Source organism: Equus asinus, chromosome 8 (genome assembly GCF_041296235.1).
Source record: "Equus asinus isolate D_3611 breed Donkey chromosome 8, EquAss-T2T_v2, whole genome shotgun sequence".
Taxonomy (NCBI): Eukaryota; Metazoa; Chordata; class Mammalia; order Perissodactyla; family Equidae; genus Equus; species Equus asinus.
In genome coordinates this window covers 70,038,292-70,056,859 of record NC_091797.1, presented here as the reverse complement: position 1 = coordinate 70,056,859, position 18,568 = coordinate 70,038,292, and the positions used below count along the sequence as shown (strand labels likewise).

Sequence of the window (18,568 nt, the reverse complement as noted above, 5' to 3'; positions counted from 1 at the left end):
CCCAACCCCACCCCTGTCCAGGCACAGATTGTGTGGGTACAGACAGCGGGGCATCCCACCAGTACTGGGGGGGGACCCTCCTGGTGGCTCTCACCAAGGAGACCAGAGGGGAGGCTGGTGTGAGAGAGATGGGAGAAGAGCAGGATGCAGGATGAGCAGGCGAGATGGAGTGTGCTCACAGGATGAATTAGTTCCCAAGTTAGTCCCTTACACAGGCTCCGTCCACTCGCGCTCTTTCCCCTGGTCTCTCCCAGAGAGTCGGCAGCCCCTGTGAACACAAGGAAGTCTGCACCAGGGTGGGTTTAACTCAGCACTCCGTGGAAAGTTCCATCCATCCTCTCTGGGGACATTTTCTGAGGCCTCAGGCTGCCGAGCCAGAGAGATGCTCAGGAACAGCCGAGAGCACTCAGCCCAGGTGAGAAGGGGCCCCCAGCCAGGTGGCCAGCGCCCTGAGCCTGGAAATGGATGTTCAGGAGCACACCTGCGCCCGGCTTCTACCTGAGAGGAGAGTCAGCCCGGGACGGACGGGCTTCCCCAACCCAGTTCACGTGGGGGTTATCTGAATGTGGGGAAGTCACATACACTGGGTGTATTTTCTCTGCCCCCAGATGGCCCAGCACAGTGACTCAGGGCTGTGTTTCGCTGGCTGCAGTTGCTCTGACTTTGGAAATGCTCTCACCCTGCACGTCACTCCCTCTGCCTTTCTCCAGGGGAATATGAAGATCTGACTGGCTCAGCCCTTTGTAAAATGCCTGGGTCACGGAGGAACCAATTCCTGAGGTTCGTGAGAACTAAAGGGGGGGAAGATGTGGTTTCCCAAAGCAAAATCGGCCTTTTGGTTTGGAAGCAGAGGGAATGAGACACAGTCAACACAGAAGATGTGCACCTACAGGCCCCTGTGCCCACAGTGAGTGCAGCCACTTCCATTTGACTGCAGACAGACCGACTGCACGTCTGTGAGGAGACATGGGCCTGCCCCTTGGTGTCCGTGACGATGGCCCCTAGAAAGCAGCTCTGAACTCTGGTCCTGCCTGGCCTGGGTGTGGCCTGTGCAGTGAGATGTGTGACGTGGAAGTGTCCCCACGCTGGGCGATCCCTTTGTAAAATCACAGATGATGAATTAAGACACCAACATGCCTGGAGCTGCCCTGGGGATACGGAGGAATCAAAGACGAAAACCATCCAAGTCAGGCCGAGAAATTAATCTGTACTTGTCACCAGCACGGTTAGGGGGACTCATGAAAGCTGAATAGGAATCAAAGAGTGACCTGCCAGGAGGGGATCAGGAGCCTAATGCAGAGGGCGGCGGGTGCACGGGGTCGGGCTGCACTAAATGACAGGACCTGTGACTTAGAACTGCAGGGGCAGGGATCCGGGTCCAGGGACCGTGGACAGCCGTGTCGGGGGCTCTCCCGGCTGATCAGACTGCAGCCTCTCCTTTTTCTCCAAGTTGTGACAACTGTTTTATGAACTGTGGCACATTAAGAAGTTCCCCGCAGCTGTATACAATGTGTTTGCCTGTCTCCCGGTTATTGGTCAACAAGATGTTGCCATTAATGTAGTTGCCTCCTCCCAAGACAAACACAACTGCCTCTTGGCATGGATTCCTTGGAACTGAGCCGTCTTTGCCCTGCAGCATTTTGGGCTTAAAATATCTATAGTCATCAGTTTTAGAGTTTGACTTCCTCTCCATGAGATTGTCTAAAATACGAGTAACAGGAGGATTTTGCCGTTTCAGTACCAGGTTCTTCCCTCCTTCCACCACAAACCGGGATCCTGTATTCAGGCCTCGTGGTAAGAGAGCCAGCATTTAGTGGTGGTGTTGCCATAGCTGCAGGAGCTGAGGCCATCTGGGCAAAAGCCTTCCACTGGTTGATATATTGTAAGGGATTTAGGTTGCGTCCTGTGTCAGCTAAAGCCTTTTTGTATTAGTCTAAATCAGCCTCAGAAGGTGCTTGCTCATATAACAGATAAGAAACAGCCTCTGTTGTCTTCTGGAGTTCCTGCACCAGGGTCTGACATTATACCCAAAAGAGATTTGTCCAGAGGAGTTTTGCTCATTATTTCTTATTCATCTTCAAAATGTGCATCCAGTTTTCTCACCTTTCTCTGTTCTAAGACAGCACCGGCAACGCTTGTCTGGAGAGCAATGTGTTTTTTTCCCACGGAGTTCTGGCAAGGAATCGCAGCTGATGTTAGCTTAGGAGTCTCGTCAGAAAGCAAACTCAGGGCTCCTTCATCTCCCCCCTCTAGTGCCATAATGCATTTAAGTCATTTGACCTCATCCTCCTGTGCTCTGGAAGATTCCAGTTCCTGCTGAACTGATTCTGCAACTTATGGGAATGGACTTCCCTTATGTTTCTGCCAAAATTTCTCAACTTCAGTTAAATCGTAAGACTTCTTGTTTTTTCTTCGTGGTCCAGCATCATAGAGAATCTTCCACTCCTGAAGTTTCTTCCAAATTAAGTCTAAGTGGAATCCAGTGCACCATGCGCCAAGGCCCAGCTGGACGCGGTACAGGAGTTGCCGATCCCTGTTTCCGTCCACGGGATGAAGAAAGGCCCGTGGGGTGGGCTCAGCCAGCTCCAAGTGCCTCCTGGGAGAGGACTATTTCGTGCATCTCTTAGATTTTCCCTAAGTTTCTTATCTACTTTCACTGCTCTCATTTCTGCTGCTGTTCCTCTTGAACATCTGTGTATAGGAACAGTACCCAGGGTGACAAAAAGCAGGAGAAGTTGTCAGCAACAGTGCCTGGAACAGCTCCATCACCATGTCTGTGCTATCTGGACTGGTCAGGGCACAACTGGAACCATTGCCTTATCTTGATTACATAATACAAGGACATCATTTTCCAAAGTAATAAAATTGAGATACTGATCAAAAACTTTGGCTACTTGTGTTACTGCACTAGCTGCAAATTTTGCATTTGCAGTGTCTTCCAGTTTACTTCTCTTTTTTTCTTTTTAAAGATTGGCCCTAAGCTAACATCTATTGCCAGTCTTTTTTTCTTCTTCTTCTCCCCAAAGCCCCTCAGTACATAGTTGTATATTCTAGTTGTAGGTCCTTCTGGTTGTGCTATGTGGGATGCCACCTCAGCATGGCTTGATGAGTGGTGCCATGTCCGTGCCCAGGATCTGAACTGGTGAAACCCTGGGCTGCCAAAGTAGAGCACACAAACTTAACCAGTGGGCCATGGGGCTGGCCCCCAGTTTACTTCTTGAAATAGCAGAAATAAAGTTTAAATAGTCTGATTCATAGAATTGATTTTGAAGATCTAGCTTACTGGTTTATTATAAAAAGCTATAACTCAGGAACAGCCAGATGGAAGGCATGCATAGGGAAGGGTCATGGAGCTTCCATGCCTTCTCTGAGCACCACTGTCCCTGAATTTCCACCGCTTTCACCAACCCAGAAGCTCCCAACCACCTTAACTTCTTTCCTCCTACTCAGAAGAATTGCTCATCTCCCTGTGGCCAGGCCTCCTGAGGGCCCCCGTCCTCCCCCGACTCCTGCCCTGCAGAGACCTGCGCTTCCCCTCCCCTCCCCCTACTCCTCTCTCCCTCTTCTCATCAGCAGGGACACCTGCCCCAGGCACTTCCAGCTGAAAGACAGGATTTCTCTGCCTCACTGACCCCTTCACTGTAGGCTCTGCTTTGTTCTCCACCCACAGAGCAGCTTCCAGGGAGGGGAGTGCAGCACCAGCATGTTTTAACGCATCAGCTAAGTGCTTTTCCTTCCCAGGGTCTCCTGGCACTGGGTCACCCCCACCCCACTCAGGTGGTCTGCGTTCAGGGCTCAGGGAGCATCACAAGGGGTGGCCCCTGGCCCATCCCCCTCCTCACAGGCCCCCAAGTGTTTAGGACACACCAGCATGGGGCCTATAGAGGCTAAACATGACTTGTTATTTACTTGGAATGAAAACTGAACTGGCATCCTGTATCTTTATTTACTAGTAACTCTACCTGGAGTGACCTGAGCAGCCCCTTCCTGTCCTCTGCAGTGTCAGCTGCCTGTTTAGATGTGACTCTGGACCAGACCTGTGCCAGGGGGCGGGGGGGTCCCCTTTAAAGAGGAGGCCTCTGTACTAGAACTGTCGCTCCCCCGCCAGGGGCCTCCCATAGCCCAGGGTCTCTGCTGACAGGTGTGTGGGACCCTGGGGTCTGTGGGGAGCAGGTAGTGCAGGGGGGATGCTGTCCTCTATCCTTCCAGCACATGCCCAGGGAGATGTTCTCACAGGTCCATAGGGGACAGTAAGAGGCTGCTCTCTGATCGTGGTGTGGGTACCCTCCTGGGAGCCTGGAGAGGGAAAATGAGGAGTATGCAGCCTTGGAGCATGATGCAGCCATGAGAAACATAGAGCTACTGTGTACTCAGCAACAGGAGCATATGCTCAACACATAATCATCTGTAAAAAGAAAAACTGTCATAAACAGAATGAAACATTTAACACAGTACCATTGATGTATATTTAAATTATATGCCCACAAGACAACAACGGACGTTTTGCAAGAACACATTCAAATAAAAAAAAACAGTCATTAAACACAGTTCAAGGATTTCATAAGGATAAAGTCTTAGGAAAGAGTCTCAACAAACACTTTCAAATAAATAAGATAGAGGCCAGCCCCGTGGCCCAGTGGTTAAGTTCGCACACTCAGCTTTGGCGGCCCAGGGTTTCACCAGTTCGGATCCTGAGCACAGACCTAGCACTGCTCATCAAGCCACGCTGAGGTGGTGTCTCACATAGCACAGCCAGAAGGACCCACAACTAGAATATACAACTAGGTACTGGGGGCCTTTGGGGAGAAGAAGGAAAAAAAAGACGATTGGCAACAGATGTTAGCTCAGGGCCAATCTTTAAATAAATAAATAAATAAGAGAAAATTTCAATAAAGAAAAGATACTAATGAAAACAGTTTTATGATTTCCTAAGAGTGGGACTGGAACGAGATGAGGAATGGGATTAAAGGGGAATAAAGAAATAAAATCAGATAGAATCCACATGCAGACAAAGGATATACACAGTGTGTCATGGACTGTGCAGAGGTGAATTCACCCCATTTCTCTCGAGGTCAATAAGAAAGATGGTGGAGATGAAAGCACTGAAAGAAGGGCTGAGACCCATGGAGCCCTGGACATCACTTTGTCTGGCCCTTCCCCACGACAGGACAGCATGGGCCCCACCTCTCAGGCATGGCCCTGCCCCTCCAGCCTGACTTCACCTCTCTGACCTGACTGCACCCCTCTGACATGGTCCCTCCACCTCTTACTTAGCCTTGTCCCTGAATCCTGGCCCCACCCTTCTGACCTGGCCCCCACCCTCTGAGCTGACTCCACCCCTACCTTAGCCAGTGTGAATTGGGGAACCCAACACTTTTAATATTTGCCCGAGTCACACATTTAAAAAATATAATTCTGCTGTAATGAAATCATTAATTAAAAAGGGAATTAATTTACTCTGAGGGCAAGTATAAATTAGCTGAGGATTATTCAATCTTAGATTATTTTAGTTCATGGATGAAAACATGAGACAAACTAGAGTTTGTGCACAGACAAGACCGTTGACACATTCTGAAATTCAAGTTGTGATTAGATGTCTGTGGTCCAGTCTACCTGCTGTTTTCATTGACTTTTTTGTGGTCTCTGCTGTGCTAGTGAGAGATGATGTACACGCATTTCACCAAGACGGGAAAACCCAGAGGCCATTCTCACTGAGAGATGTGCCCAGGAGGAAGGTGCCAGGAAGCAAAGCCAATTTTTAAAAGCTTCCTATCTGTCTAGTGCATGAAGGATGCACATCAGTGGGGGGATCAGAAAATCCTGAGAGTCACAGAAAAAGAAAATGTGATCACCCACAATTCTATCCTCAGAGACGAATCATGTTAACAATGGATACTGCTTCTCTTCCATTTCTAACTTTGTCTAAAAGGAACACACACTGATGTGTGTAATCTGTGCAGCCTCATTTATGCTGAAACGAGATCATGTCACAAACATTTCCTCACCCAGCCCTGCTCACCGCCCCACTGCTGCCGAGCACTGTCCTCCATCCACTGGACGGCTCCCTGTGTGGGTCCCTCAGGGTTCCCTGATGTTCTGACATCACACTGAGACACACTGAGTGACTCTGGGTCCCACGCCTGCCCCTTAGCAGGACCCCCAGCAGTGGGTGTGCACCGTGCATGCTGACCCCTACGAGCCTGTCTCAAGGCTGCACCCGTTTCCATCATGGGGCTGAGAAAGGCTCTGGAAAGTTCCTCTCCACCTTCCCTGCCCGTGGACATCCTGATACAGCCAGCTAGATTTAGGAGGGAGATGGGGTTGGGGGCCCAGGAGGGGTTTTCAGGCTGCAGGGACAAGGCCCTGTTGTCCCCCATCTCCTCCCCCTGGTGGTTGTCAGCTCTCCTGTCAGCAGGGGGGCAGTGCCAGGGCAGGGCCTGGGCAATGTCCCCTCCTTGGGCGCCAGGAGGGGAGGGAACACAGCCCCTGCTGCCGAGAGCCCAGCAGGGTCCCTGGGGCCCAGACTCCTGATTAGGGATCACACCAGGACACACACACACACACTTAGGTCCCTCTCATTACGTCTGCGAAGCTCCTCCTCACACCCCCTTCTACCACATCACTTTGGTCTTGCCTGACTTTCCTCAAATTGACTAAATTACATTTTTTGCATCAGTCATAACACTGGCTCAAGATACAAAATAAGTCCAGTTGTGGGAAAATAAATGTGCGTTTTGGCATGCCTGTGTGTGGACTAGATAGTCCAGCAGCAATGAAAAGAATGAAATGTTGGCACACACAACTACATGAATGATGTCAAAACAGTTATTTTGAGTAAAAGAAGCCACAGAAGAGTGACATCAGCATCATGGCAGAGTGAGTTGTTCCCTATGTCTCTCCCCTCTAAGTTACAACTAAACGGACATTCATTAACCAACAGAAGATTCCCTACACAACACAACAGGATGCTTGAGAGATCCACATAGACATACATCTGAAGGTGGCCAGACTGGGTCCCCAGGAAGCTGTACAACTAGGTGAGCAGACCCCTCCCTCTCCCTGGCAGCTGTGATCCAGGTTGTGGATCCTCACACAGCAGCCAGTGCAACTGAGTGGGAGCAGAGGCAGCCAAGCCCATGTGCAAATACTTTCAGAGTGGTAGCCCAGCACACAGGTGCACTCACCTACTGAGGCAGCCCTGCCCATGCAAACGCCATCCACTGAGTGGCAGCAGCTTAGCCCCCATGAAGGTGCCCCACCAACCTACCACGGCAGCTCAGCTAGACCCACCTGCCAAGTGCAGAGGCCCCCGCCAGCATGAAAGCAACCCACCCACCAAGTGCAGCACCCAGCCACAACCTTCCCACCAAGCACAGAGGCCCCACCCACATGAGTTCAACTCCCCGAGCTGTGGCCAGCCTGTGGGGACAGAGAGCAGCCAGATAGGCACAACTACCAGCAGATGGTGCAGGATCAGAAAACACAGCACCTGTTGTCCCGCCCCCCCCCCGACCCCCTGAAGTGGTGCCTGGTGGAATCTGCAAGCTGATACTACCACAAATGTACCAGCAGAGGATCAATTCATCAAACACCATGAAGAACTACAGTAACACTGCAGAACAGAAGGAAAATGATGTCTCCAGCAACCAATCCTGAAGTCACAGAAGATTATAATCTAAATGATAGAGAATTCAAAATAGTTATGATAAAGAAACTCAGTGAGTTACAAGAAAACCCAGAAAGACAGTTCAATGAGTTCAGGAATAAAGTTAATGAACAGAGGAATACTTCACCAAAGAGATTGAAGCCCTTAAAAAAAACTATACAGAAATTCCAGATATGAAGAACACAATTAATGAGATAAAAAATAATGTAGAAGGAACCCTCATACACTGTTGGTGGGAATGCAAACTGGTACAGCCACTATGGAAAACAGTATGGAGATTTCTCAAAAAGTTAAAAATAGAAATACCCTACGACCCAGCCATCCCATTACTGGGTATCTATCCTAAGAACCTGATATCAGATATCTCAAGAGTCCGTTGCACCCCTATGTTCATCGCAGCATTATTTACAATAGCCAAGACGTGGAACCAGCCTACATGCCCAGAAACTGATGATTGGATAAAGAAGATGTGGTATATATACACAATGGAATACTACTCAGCCATAAAAAAAGACGAAATTGGCCCATTCACAACAATGTGGATGGACCTCGAGGGCATTATGTTAAGCGAAATAAGTCAGTCAGAGAAAGACGAACTCTATATGACTCCACTCATAGGTGGAAATTAGTATATTGAGAAGGAGATCTGATCGGTGGCTACCAGGGAAAAGGGGGGGTGGGGGGAGGGTACGGAGGGGGAAGTGGTGTACCCACAACATGACTAACAAAAATGTACAACTGAAATTTCACAAGCTTGTAATCCATCATAACATTAATAAAAAAAATAATAATAATAATGTAGAAACCATACAAAATAAAGCAGATCCTGTGGAGGACAGAATTAGTGAATTAGAAGATAGAAATATAGAAATGCTTCAGGTGGAGGAGGAGAGAGAACTAAGATTTTTTAAAAAGAAAAAATTATTTGAGAAATATTCAAATCAATTAGGAAAAGTAACATAAGGATTATAGGTATTCCAGAGGGAGAAGGGAGGGAGAAAGGAGCAGAGAGTTTGTTCAAAGAAATAATAGCTGAGAACTTCCCACACCTGGGGAAGTAACTGGACTTACAAGTACCTGAAGCCAGTAGAACTTCTAATTGCATTGATGCAAAAAGACCTTCTCCAAGGCATACGTTAGTAAAACTGTCAAAAGGAAATGACAAAGTAAAAATATTAAGAGCAGCAAGACAGAAGAAAATCACCTACAAAGGAAACCCCATTGGACTTTCAGTGGATTTCTCAGCAGAAACCCTACAGGCTAAGATATATTTGAAATACTGAAAGACAAAACTATCAGCCAAGAATACTCTACCCATTGAAATTATCCTTCAGACATGATGGAAAAATGAAAGCTTTCCAAGATAAACAAAGGCTAAGGGAGTTCATTGCCACTAGCCCTGCCTTAAAGGAAATGATGAAGGGAGCCCTCCAACCTGAAACAAAAAAGCAAAGGTTTATAAGGCTTTGAGCAAGAAGATAAATAGAAAGACAAGATCAGAAAATTGCAGCTGTCTATCAGAATAGATGAGCAAACAATTAACTGTAACACAAAAGATAAAGAGGAGAGCATCAAAAATAACTATAAATGCTTCAATATAGTCACAAACTCACAAAACAAAAAAGAATAATTTGTGACAACAATAACTCAGAAGGAGAAGAGGAAAGGGACAGAACCTGCTTAGGCTAATGGAAATAAGAAGCTATGAGAAAATGGACTATCTCATCTGTGAGATCTATTATACAAACCTCATGGTATCCAATAAACAAAAAAATCAGAGCAGAGGTTTTGATGTCAGCAACATGGCAGAGCGAGCTGTTCTCTTTATCTCTCCCCCTTTGAACTACAACTAATGGACATTCATTGACAAACAGAAGATACCTACACAGCACAACAGGACACCAGAGAGACCCACACAGCTATACATCTCTAGGTGGATAGACTGGCCCCCCCAGTAAGTGGTGGAAATAGGTGAGCACTCTCCTACCCTTCCCCGGCAGCCCTGGGCCCATGTGCAAATGCTTTCCCAGCTAGTGGGAGAGCCCACCCTGCCACTGCAGTCCCAATGAGTGGCCCAGGCTCAGACCCTGCAAAGAAGCCCCACTGACCAAGCAGAGAGGCCAGGGTGACTGTAAGAACAGGTGGTGGCAGAAATACACATGCATGCAAATGCTTTCCTGGCCAACACTAGTGCCCATAGTACTGCTGCAGCCCCACAAGTGGGAAAGCACCTTGGTGCAGAAGCAGCCCTGAGCCTGCGTGAAAACGCTTTTGCGGCCCATGGGCACACCATAGCTGCACAACTTCTAGCAGATAGGGTGGGATCAGAAACACAGCTCCTGCTTCCCCCTAGAGATAGCAGGTGGAATCTGAGACCTGATACTACCACAAATGCACCAGTAAAAGATTAATTCATCAAATACCATGAGAAACTACAGCAAAAACTCAGAGCAGAGGGAAAATGACAAATCTCCAACACCAACCTTGAAGTCACAAAAATTTACAATCTAAATGATAGAGAATTCAAAATAGCAATCATAAAGAAACTCAACAAGTTACAAAAAAACTCTGAAAGACAGTTCAATGAGCTCAGGAACAACATTAATAAGAAGAAGGACTACTTCACCAAAGAGATTGAAACTATAAAAAATAAGCAAGCAGAAATTCTGGATATGAAGAACACAATGAGATTTTTTTTAAAAATCTAGAATCCTTAAAAAATAGAGCTAATGTTATGAAGAAAAGAATTAGTGACTTAGAGGATAGAAATATAGAAATGCTTCAGATGCAGGAGGAGAGAGAGCTAAGATTTTTTAAAAATGAAGGAATTCTTCAAGAAATATCCAACTCAATTAGGAAATGCAACATAAGGATTGTGAGTATTCCAGAGGGAGAAAGGAGCAGAGAGCTTGTTCAAAGAAATAATAGCTGAGAACTTCCCAAACCTGGAGAAGGAGCCAGACTTACAAATACATGAAGACAATAGAACTCCTAATCACATCACTGCTAAAAGACCTTCTCCAAGGCATATATTAGGAAAACTGGCAAAGCCAACAGCAAAGGAAAATATTAAGAGCAGCAAGGTAGAAGATAACCTACAAAGAAACCCCTATCAGGCTTTCAGTAGATTCCTTGGCAGAAATCTTATACTCTAGGAGAGAATGGAATGACATATTTAAAATACTGAAAGATAAAAACTTTCAGCCAAGAATATTCTATGCAGCAAAACTATCCTTCAGATACAATGGAGAAATAAAAGTTTTCCAAGATAAACAAAAACTAAGGGAGTTCATTGCCTAGACCTCCCCTACAAGAAATGATGAAGGATGCCCTCATACTTGAAACAAAAAGGCAAAGGTCTACAAAGCTTTGAGCAAGGAGATAGACAGAAAAAATCAGAAAACTACAGATCTCTTTCAAAACAGGGTAACAAATACTTATAACTTAAAAGATAAAGGGAAGGAACACATCAAAAGTAACTATAAACACTTCAATTTAGTAACAAAGCAGGATAATTTGTGACAACAATAACTCAAAAGGGGAAGAGGAAAGGGATGGAACCTGCTTCGGTGAATGGAGATAAGAGGCTATCAGAAAATGTACTATCTCATCTATGAGATCTTTTGTCTGTGGTTGTCTTTTTTTAATGAGGAATATTTGCTCTAAGCTAACATCTGTTGCCAATCTTCCTCTTTTTTTGCTTCAGGAAGATTAGCCCTGAGCTAACATCTGTGCCAATCTTCCTCTATTTTGTATGTGGGTCACCACCACAGCTTGGCTTGAGGAGTGGTGTAGGTCCATGCCCAGGATTCAAACCCTCAAATCTGGGCCACTGAAGTGGAATGCACTGGACATAACCACTATGCCATGGGGCTGGCCCTATGAAATCTTTTATACAAACTTCACAGTAACCACTAAACAAAAAATCAGGGCAGAGCCACAATTCATAAAAAAGAGAAAACTGAGAAAATCTCCACATAAAACCACCAAAATGAAATGGCAATCAGAAATACAAAGGAAGAGAAACAATGGAAATATAGAATAACTGGAAAACAAAAGATAAAATGGCAATATTGAGCCTCACATATTGATAATCACTCTAAACGTTAATGGATTGAATTCTCTAATCAAAAGACACAGAGTGGCTGGATGGATTAAAAAACAAGACCCAAAAATATGCTGCCTCCAGCAAACACATCTCAGCTCTAAAGACAAACATAGGCTCAGAGTGAAGGGATGGAAGATGATACTCCAAACAAATGGCAAACAAAAGAAAGCAAGTGTTGCCATACTCATATCAGACAAAGCAGACTTCAAGATATAAAAAGACAATGAGAGACAAAGAGGGGCAGTATGATGAAAGGGACTTCCCACCAAGAGGACATAACACTTATGAATATATATGCACCTAACACAGGAGCACCAAAGTATATAAAGCAACTGTTAAAGACCTAAAGGGACAAATTAACAGCAACACGATAATAGTAGGGGACCTCAACACCCCACTTATATCAATGGATAGATCTTCCAGACAGAAAGCCAACAAGGAAATAGTGGACTTAAATGAAAACCTAGACCAGATGGACTTAGATATAGATATAGATATAGATATAGATATAGATATAGATATAGATAGGGAATTCCATCCAAAAACAGCAGAATACACATTCTTCTCAGGTGCACATGGAACCTTCTCAAAGAGAGATCATATGTTGGGAAACAAGGCAAGCCTCAATAAATTTAAGAAGCTTGAACTCACATCAAGCATCTTTTCTGACCACAATGCTATGAAACTAGAAATTGACTACAAGAAAAAAGCTATGAAAGTCACAAATATGTGGAGATTAAACAACATGCTACTGAACAACCATTGGATCAATGAAGAAATCAAAAGAGAAATCAAAAAATACCTGGAGACAAATGAAAATGAAAATAAACATACCAATTTTTGTTGGATGCAGCAAAAGTGGTTATAAGAGGGAAATTGATAGCAATAAAGGCCCACCTCAACAAATGAGAAAAATATCAAATAAGTAATCTTAAACTACACCTAACAGAACTAGGAAAAGAAGAACAACCAAAGCCCAAAGTCAACAGAAGGAGGGAAATAATAAATATTAGAGCAGAAATAAATTAAATAGAGACTAAAAAAAGAGTAGAAAGGATCAATGAGACTAAGAGCTGTTTCTTTGAGAAGATAAACAAAATTGACAAACCCTCAGTGAGACTCACTAAGAAAAAGAGAGAGAAGGCTCAAATAAAATTAGAAATGAAAAGGAGAAATTACAATGGATACCACAGAAATACAAAGGATAATACGGGAATACTGTGAAATACTATATGCCCACAAACCTAGAAGAAATGGATAAATTCTTAGACTCATACAACCTCCCAAAACAGAATCAAGAAAAAATAGAGAATCTGAATAGACCAATCACAAGTAAAGAGATTGAAACAGCAATCAAAAAACTTCCCAAAAAACAAAAGTCTGGGACCAGATGGCTTCTCCAGAGAATTCTACCAAACATCCAAAGAAGATTTAATACCCATCCTTCTCAAACTATTCCAAAAAAATTGAAGATGGGATGATTCCTAACTCATTCTATGAGGCCAACATTACCCTGATACCAAAACCAGACAAGGACAACACAAAAAAAGGAAAATCACTGATGAACATAGATGCAAAAGTTCTCAACAAAATATGGGCAAACCAAATACAGCAACACATTAAAATGATCATACACCATGATCAAGTGGGATTTATACCAGTGATCCAGAGATGGTCCAACAACTGCAAATCAATCGATGTGATACACCACATTAATAAAATGAGGAATAAAAATCACATGATCATCTCAGTAGATGCAGAGAAAGCATTTGACAACATCCACTTGTGACAAAAACTCAATAAAATGAGGATAGAAGGAAAGTACCTCAACATATTAAAGACTATATATGTCAAACCTACAGCCAACATCATACTTGATGATGAAAAACTGAAAGCCATCCCTTTGAGAACAGGAACAAGACAAGGGTGTCCACTCTCACCACTCTTATTCAACACTGTACTGGAGATTTTGGCCAGAGCAATTAGACAAGTAAAAGAAATAAAAGGAATCCAAATTGAAAAGGAAGAAGTGAACCTCTTGCTGTTTGCAGACATGATTCTATATATAGAAAGTCCTAAAGAATCCACCAGAAAGCTATTAGAAATAATAAACAACTACAGCAAAGTTGTGAGGTACGAAGCCAACTTCCGAAAATCAGTTGCATTTCTATATACTAATAACAAACTAGCAGAAAGAGAAGTCAAGAATAGAATACCATTTACAATCTCAACAAAAAGAAGAAAATATCTAGGAATAAATTTAACTAAGAAGGTGAAAGACCTATACACTGAAAACTATAAAACATTATTGAAAGAAATCGAAGACATAAAGAAATTGAAAGATATTCCATGATCATGGATTACAAGAATAAACGTAGTTAAAATGTCCATATTACCTAAAGCAATCTACAGATTCAATGCAATCCCAATCAAAATCCCAACGACATTCTTCACAGAAATAGAACAAAGAATCCTAAAATTTATATGGAACAGCAAAAGATCCCAAACAGAGGCTGGCCCAGTGACATAGTGGTTAAATCTGTGCACTCTATTTCAGCGGCCTGGGGTTCACAGGTTCAGATCCCAGGCACAGACCTACACACCACTCATCAGCCGTGCTGTGGCAGCATCCCACAAACAAAATAGAGGAAGACTGCCACCGATGTTAGCTCAGGGACAATCTTCCTCAAGCAGAAAGAGGAAGATTGGCAATAATGTTAGCTCAGGGCCAATCTTCCTCACACACACACACAAAAAAAACCCTGAACAGCCAAAGCAATCCTGAGAAAAAAGAAGCTGGAAGCATCACAATCCCTAACTTCAAAATATACTACAAAGCCATAGTGATCAAAACAGCATGGTACTGGCAGAAAAAAAAGACACACAGATCAATGCAACAGAATTGAAAGACCAGAAATAAAGTCACACATCTATGGACAGATAATCTTCAACAAAGGAGCCAAGGACATACAATGGAGAAAGGAAAGTCTCTTCAACAAATGGTGTTGGGAAAACTGGATAGCCACGTGCAAAAGAACAAAAGTAGACCATTATCTTGCACCACACACAAAAATTAACTCAAAATGGATTAAAGACATGAATGTAAGACCTAAAACCATAAAACTCCTAGAAGAAAATATAGGCAGAACACTCTTTGACATCAGTCTTAGCAGCATCTTTTTGAATACCATATCTACTCAGGCGAGGAGGACAGAAGAAAAAATTAATAAATGGTACCACATCAGACTAAAAAGCTTTTGCAAGGCAAAGGAAGCCATGAAAAAAATGAAAAGACAACCCACCAGCTGGGAGAAAACATTTGCAAGTCATATATCCAACAGGGGTTAATTTCCAAAATAGATAAAGAACTCATACAACTCAACAACAAAAAAACAAAAATCCAGTCAAAAATTGGGCAGAAGATGTGAGCAGACATTTTTCCAAAGAAGATATACAGATGGCCAACAGACACACGAAAAGATGTTAAACATCACTAATTATTAGGGAAATGCAAATCAAAACTACAATGAGATATTACCTTACACTCATTAGAATGACTATAATTACCAAGCCAAAAAAATAACAAATATTGGAGGGGATGTGGAGAAAAGGGAACACTCATACACTTCTGGTGGGAATTGAAACTGGTGCAGCCACTACGGAAAACAGTACAGAGCTTTCTCAAAAAGTTAAAAATAGAAATACCATATGATCCAGCTATCCCACTACTGTGGTATTTATCCAAAGAACTTGAAATCAACAACGGAAAGAGACCTATGCAGCCCTATGTTCATTGCAGCATTATTCACAATAGCCAAGATGTGGAAGCAACCCAAGTGGCCATCAAAAAATGAATGGATAAAGAAGATGTGGAATAAATATACAATGGAATACTACTTAGCCATAAAAAAGACAAAATCGTCCCATTTGCAACAACATGGATGGACCTTGAGGGTATACATTAAGTGAAATAAGCCAGACTGAGAAAGATAAACACCATATAATTTCACTCATATGTGGAAGATAAACAAACAACACATAGATAAGGAGAACAGATTGGTGGTTACCAGAAAGGAAGGGGGGGAGGGTGAAAGGGGTAAAGGGGCATACATGTATGGTAACAGATAAACACTACACTATTGGTGGTGGGCACCATGCAGTCCATACAGAAACTGAAATATAATAATGTACACCTGAAATTACACAATATTATGAACCAATATGACCTCAATAACATAATTTTTAACAAAGAAGCCACACAAAATGAGTATGAACAGTAGGATTTATATGAAATTCTAGAAAACAAAAGGAGGTTATAGTGAGAGCAGGCAGGGCGTTAGTTAGCAGGCAGGAGGCGGGGTGACAAAAGCAAAGGAGGAAATTTGGAGGTGATGAATATGCTCATTATTTTCACTGTGGTGATGGTTTCACGTGGATTCACATATGTCCAAAACTATCAGTATGTGCCTTTTATTTTAAGTCAACACTAACTCAATAAAGTGGTAAAAAATAGAAAATAAAAGCAAAGTGGGAAATTCAGGGAATTTCTCAGAAAAGTCGAGTGCTAACTCCAGCCTGCCGGGGCTGAACCCAGCCCGCCCTAGCATTGACTGTCTGGACCGGCCATCTCTCAGTGAAGACGTCTGGGACGAAAAGGCCAAACTATGCAGCATTTGTGGGCGGACTGACCGCTCACTTTTCTCCGGGTGTGTTGGTCTCAGCAGCATGGACGGTCCTTTATTGCAGAGATGTTCGGCCTCTGGAGATGGCCGTCAGAGGCACAACATGCTCAGTGTGGCGGTGATTTCTGCACGGACCCCGAGAGTGGCTGGGACAGCTTTCCACGCCTGAGCTCTCTGGAAGCAGGACTAGCAGAACTAGTCATTCACAGGTTCAATTTTTAAAATTGTAGAATTTGGCTAAGTGTGCACCCTCAGAAGAAAACCCTGTGGAAAGAAGATGTGTTTCAACTTGTCTGGGGAGACTTTATTTCATACGCATCATGCTGGAGAGCTGTCGCTCAGGGCCTTCTCCCTGACAGGGCAGAAGCTGGTCCAGCTGTTCAAGGGCGGCGACTTCCGGCTCACACTGACGGCTCCTCAGTCTGATAGGAGGAGCTCTGAGCTGGTGCAAAGATGTTCCAAAGTCAGAGCATCACTGCTAACAAGGCGGGGGGCGGGGCAAGGCCTGTAAACACTTGACAAACCAGAGCTAACCGATTTCTGAGCTGCCGTCAGAGGTAAAGGAAGCAGCTGCCCCGTCGGGCTCCTGTGCTGGAAAGGGAGTGTTTCCTTTTCCCCATTTTGTAAATTGCACAGTAACTTCGTTTGCAGGGACTCGAGCAGGAGGCAGCTCACTCAGTGACAGGAGGACACAGCGCAGGGTTTTCTAGGTTTATTTCACTCTTTTCCAGCCATAAGAAATGCTCTGCAAAGCCATGCATTAATCCCCGACAAGCCGGCCCCTCCCGGACAGTGTTCCTCACCACGTGAGAGGCGCTGACATGCTCTGTGGGAAAGAACTTGATTGACCTGGTTTAATCCTGTGACTCTCAAATGTTTGATCAGAATCCTTTCGCTCATCCTGTTGAATGTGACTGGGCAGAGGACGCTGGGGAAAGGCGGGTCTGTGAGACGAGGCCCCGACTCTCAGCTGGCATTGAAGGACCCCCAGCATCCGATGCAGCTACTGCAGCAGCACCGACTGGTGACTGTGTGTACACGTTGTTCCTACCGCTCCACACATGTCCAGACGCTTACTCTTCACCAGGAGCCTGTGAGGGATGATGATTATTATTTACGACGAGGACAGGGAATCAGAGAGGTGAGTGTCTGTCAGGGCGCAGAGGTTGGCAGCGCTGGAACTGGATCTTGACCTGCTGTCCCATCTACCCGCGTGCTTGTAACACGCGTGGAGCTGGATGGAGCCCCAGGCCTGGGGCCTGTAACCGTCACCTTACACTGCAGTCACAGCCCTCGGAACAGATGGCCCTCGCGGCAGTGCCGCAGGCAAGACACAGCCGGAGGGGCATCCGCTGCCCAAACCAGCTGACCTCGGCAGGGCTCGCCCGGCAGAGGTGCGATGGAGACGGCGAGGCCAGGTGAGGCTCAGCCGGGCAGCCCCCTTCAGCATGCAGGCCTGGGTCAGCTCCACGTGTCTGTTGTCCTCCTGGACCAGCAAGCTGGCCGGCAGGCTCTTCTCACTTCCAACCATGGCAGAGCTTTTCCAGCCTGAGTTGGCATCCGTCTGCCATGGGCCAAAACAAGTCACCTGGCTGCACCCCACGTCAGGGTCATGGAGCACCCTCTGCCCACGCAGTAGGAGAAGGTACAGGAAAGAAGACTTCTGGAAAGTCGTCAAATCTCCTCCAGAACACAGAAGTGTGTGGGCCTGGGGCCGCCAGGCATGGGGTGGGGGTGGGGGGCGCCCTCTGCAGCACTCACAGCCCAGACCTGCTTTTGTCCTCATTGGACGCCGTGTCACGACTCCCCCCGCCCCATCCAGGGGCAGACGTGGCGATTCCTGACCCACCCCGTCTCGTCTCTGCCCTCCCACGATGACCAAAGAGCATAGAGCATTGTTGTCGGCTCCTCTCAACACGCCGCCGTCTCTGCCACCTCAGGGCCCCAGACCTCGGGGTCCAGGCTGCTTTTGACGATCAGAAACCTCTTCTCCGGGAGCGCGACGACTTCCCACCCGGCCCATGCTTCACCAGCTCCGTCAGACCATCCCGCTGAGGACGGTCCTCCAGACACGCCCTGTGTTCTACGCGAAAGCTGATCGCAATCTGATCA

At 45.3% G+C, this 18,568-nt stretch overlaps 1 pseudogene; it reads right to left on the bottom strand.

Annotated features, from left to right (window-relative positions):
• Positions 1–1,420: 1,420 nt before the first annotated feature.
• LOC106843857 (sec1 family domain-containing protein 1 pseudogene) lies at positions 1,421–17,987 on the bottom strand (annotated as a pseudogene).
• Positions 17,988–18,568: the final 581 nt, after the last annotated feature.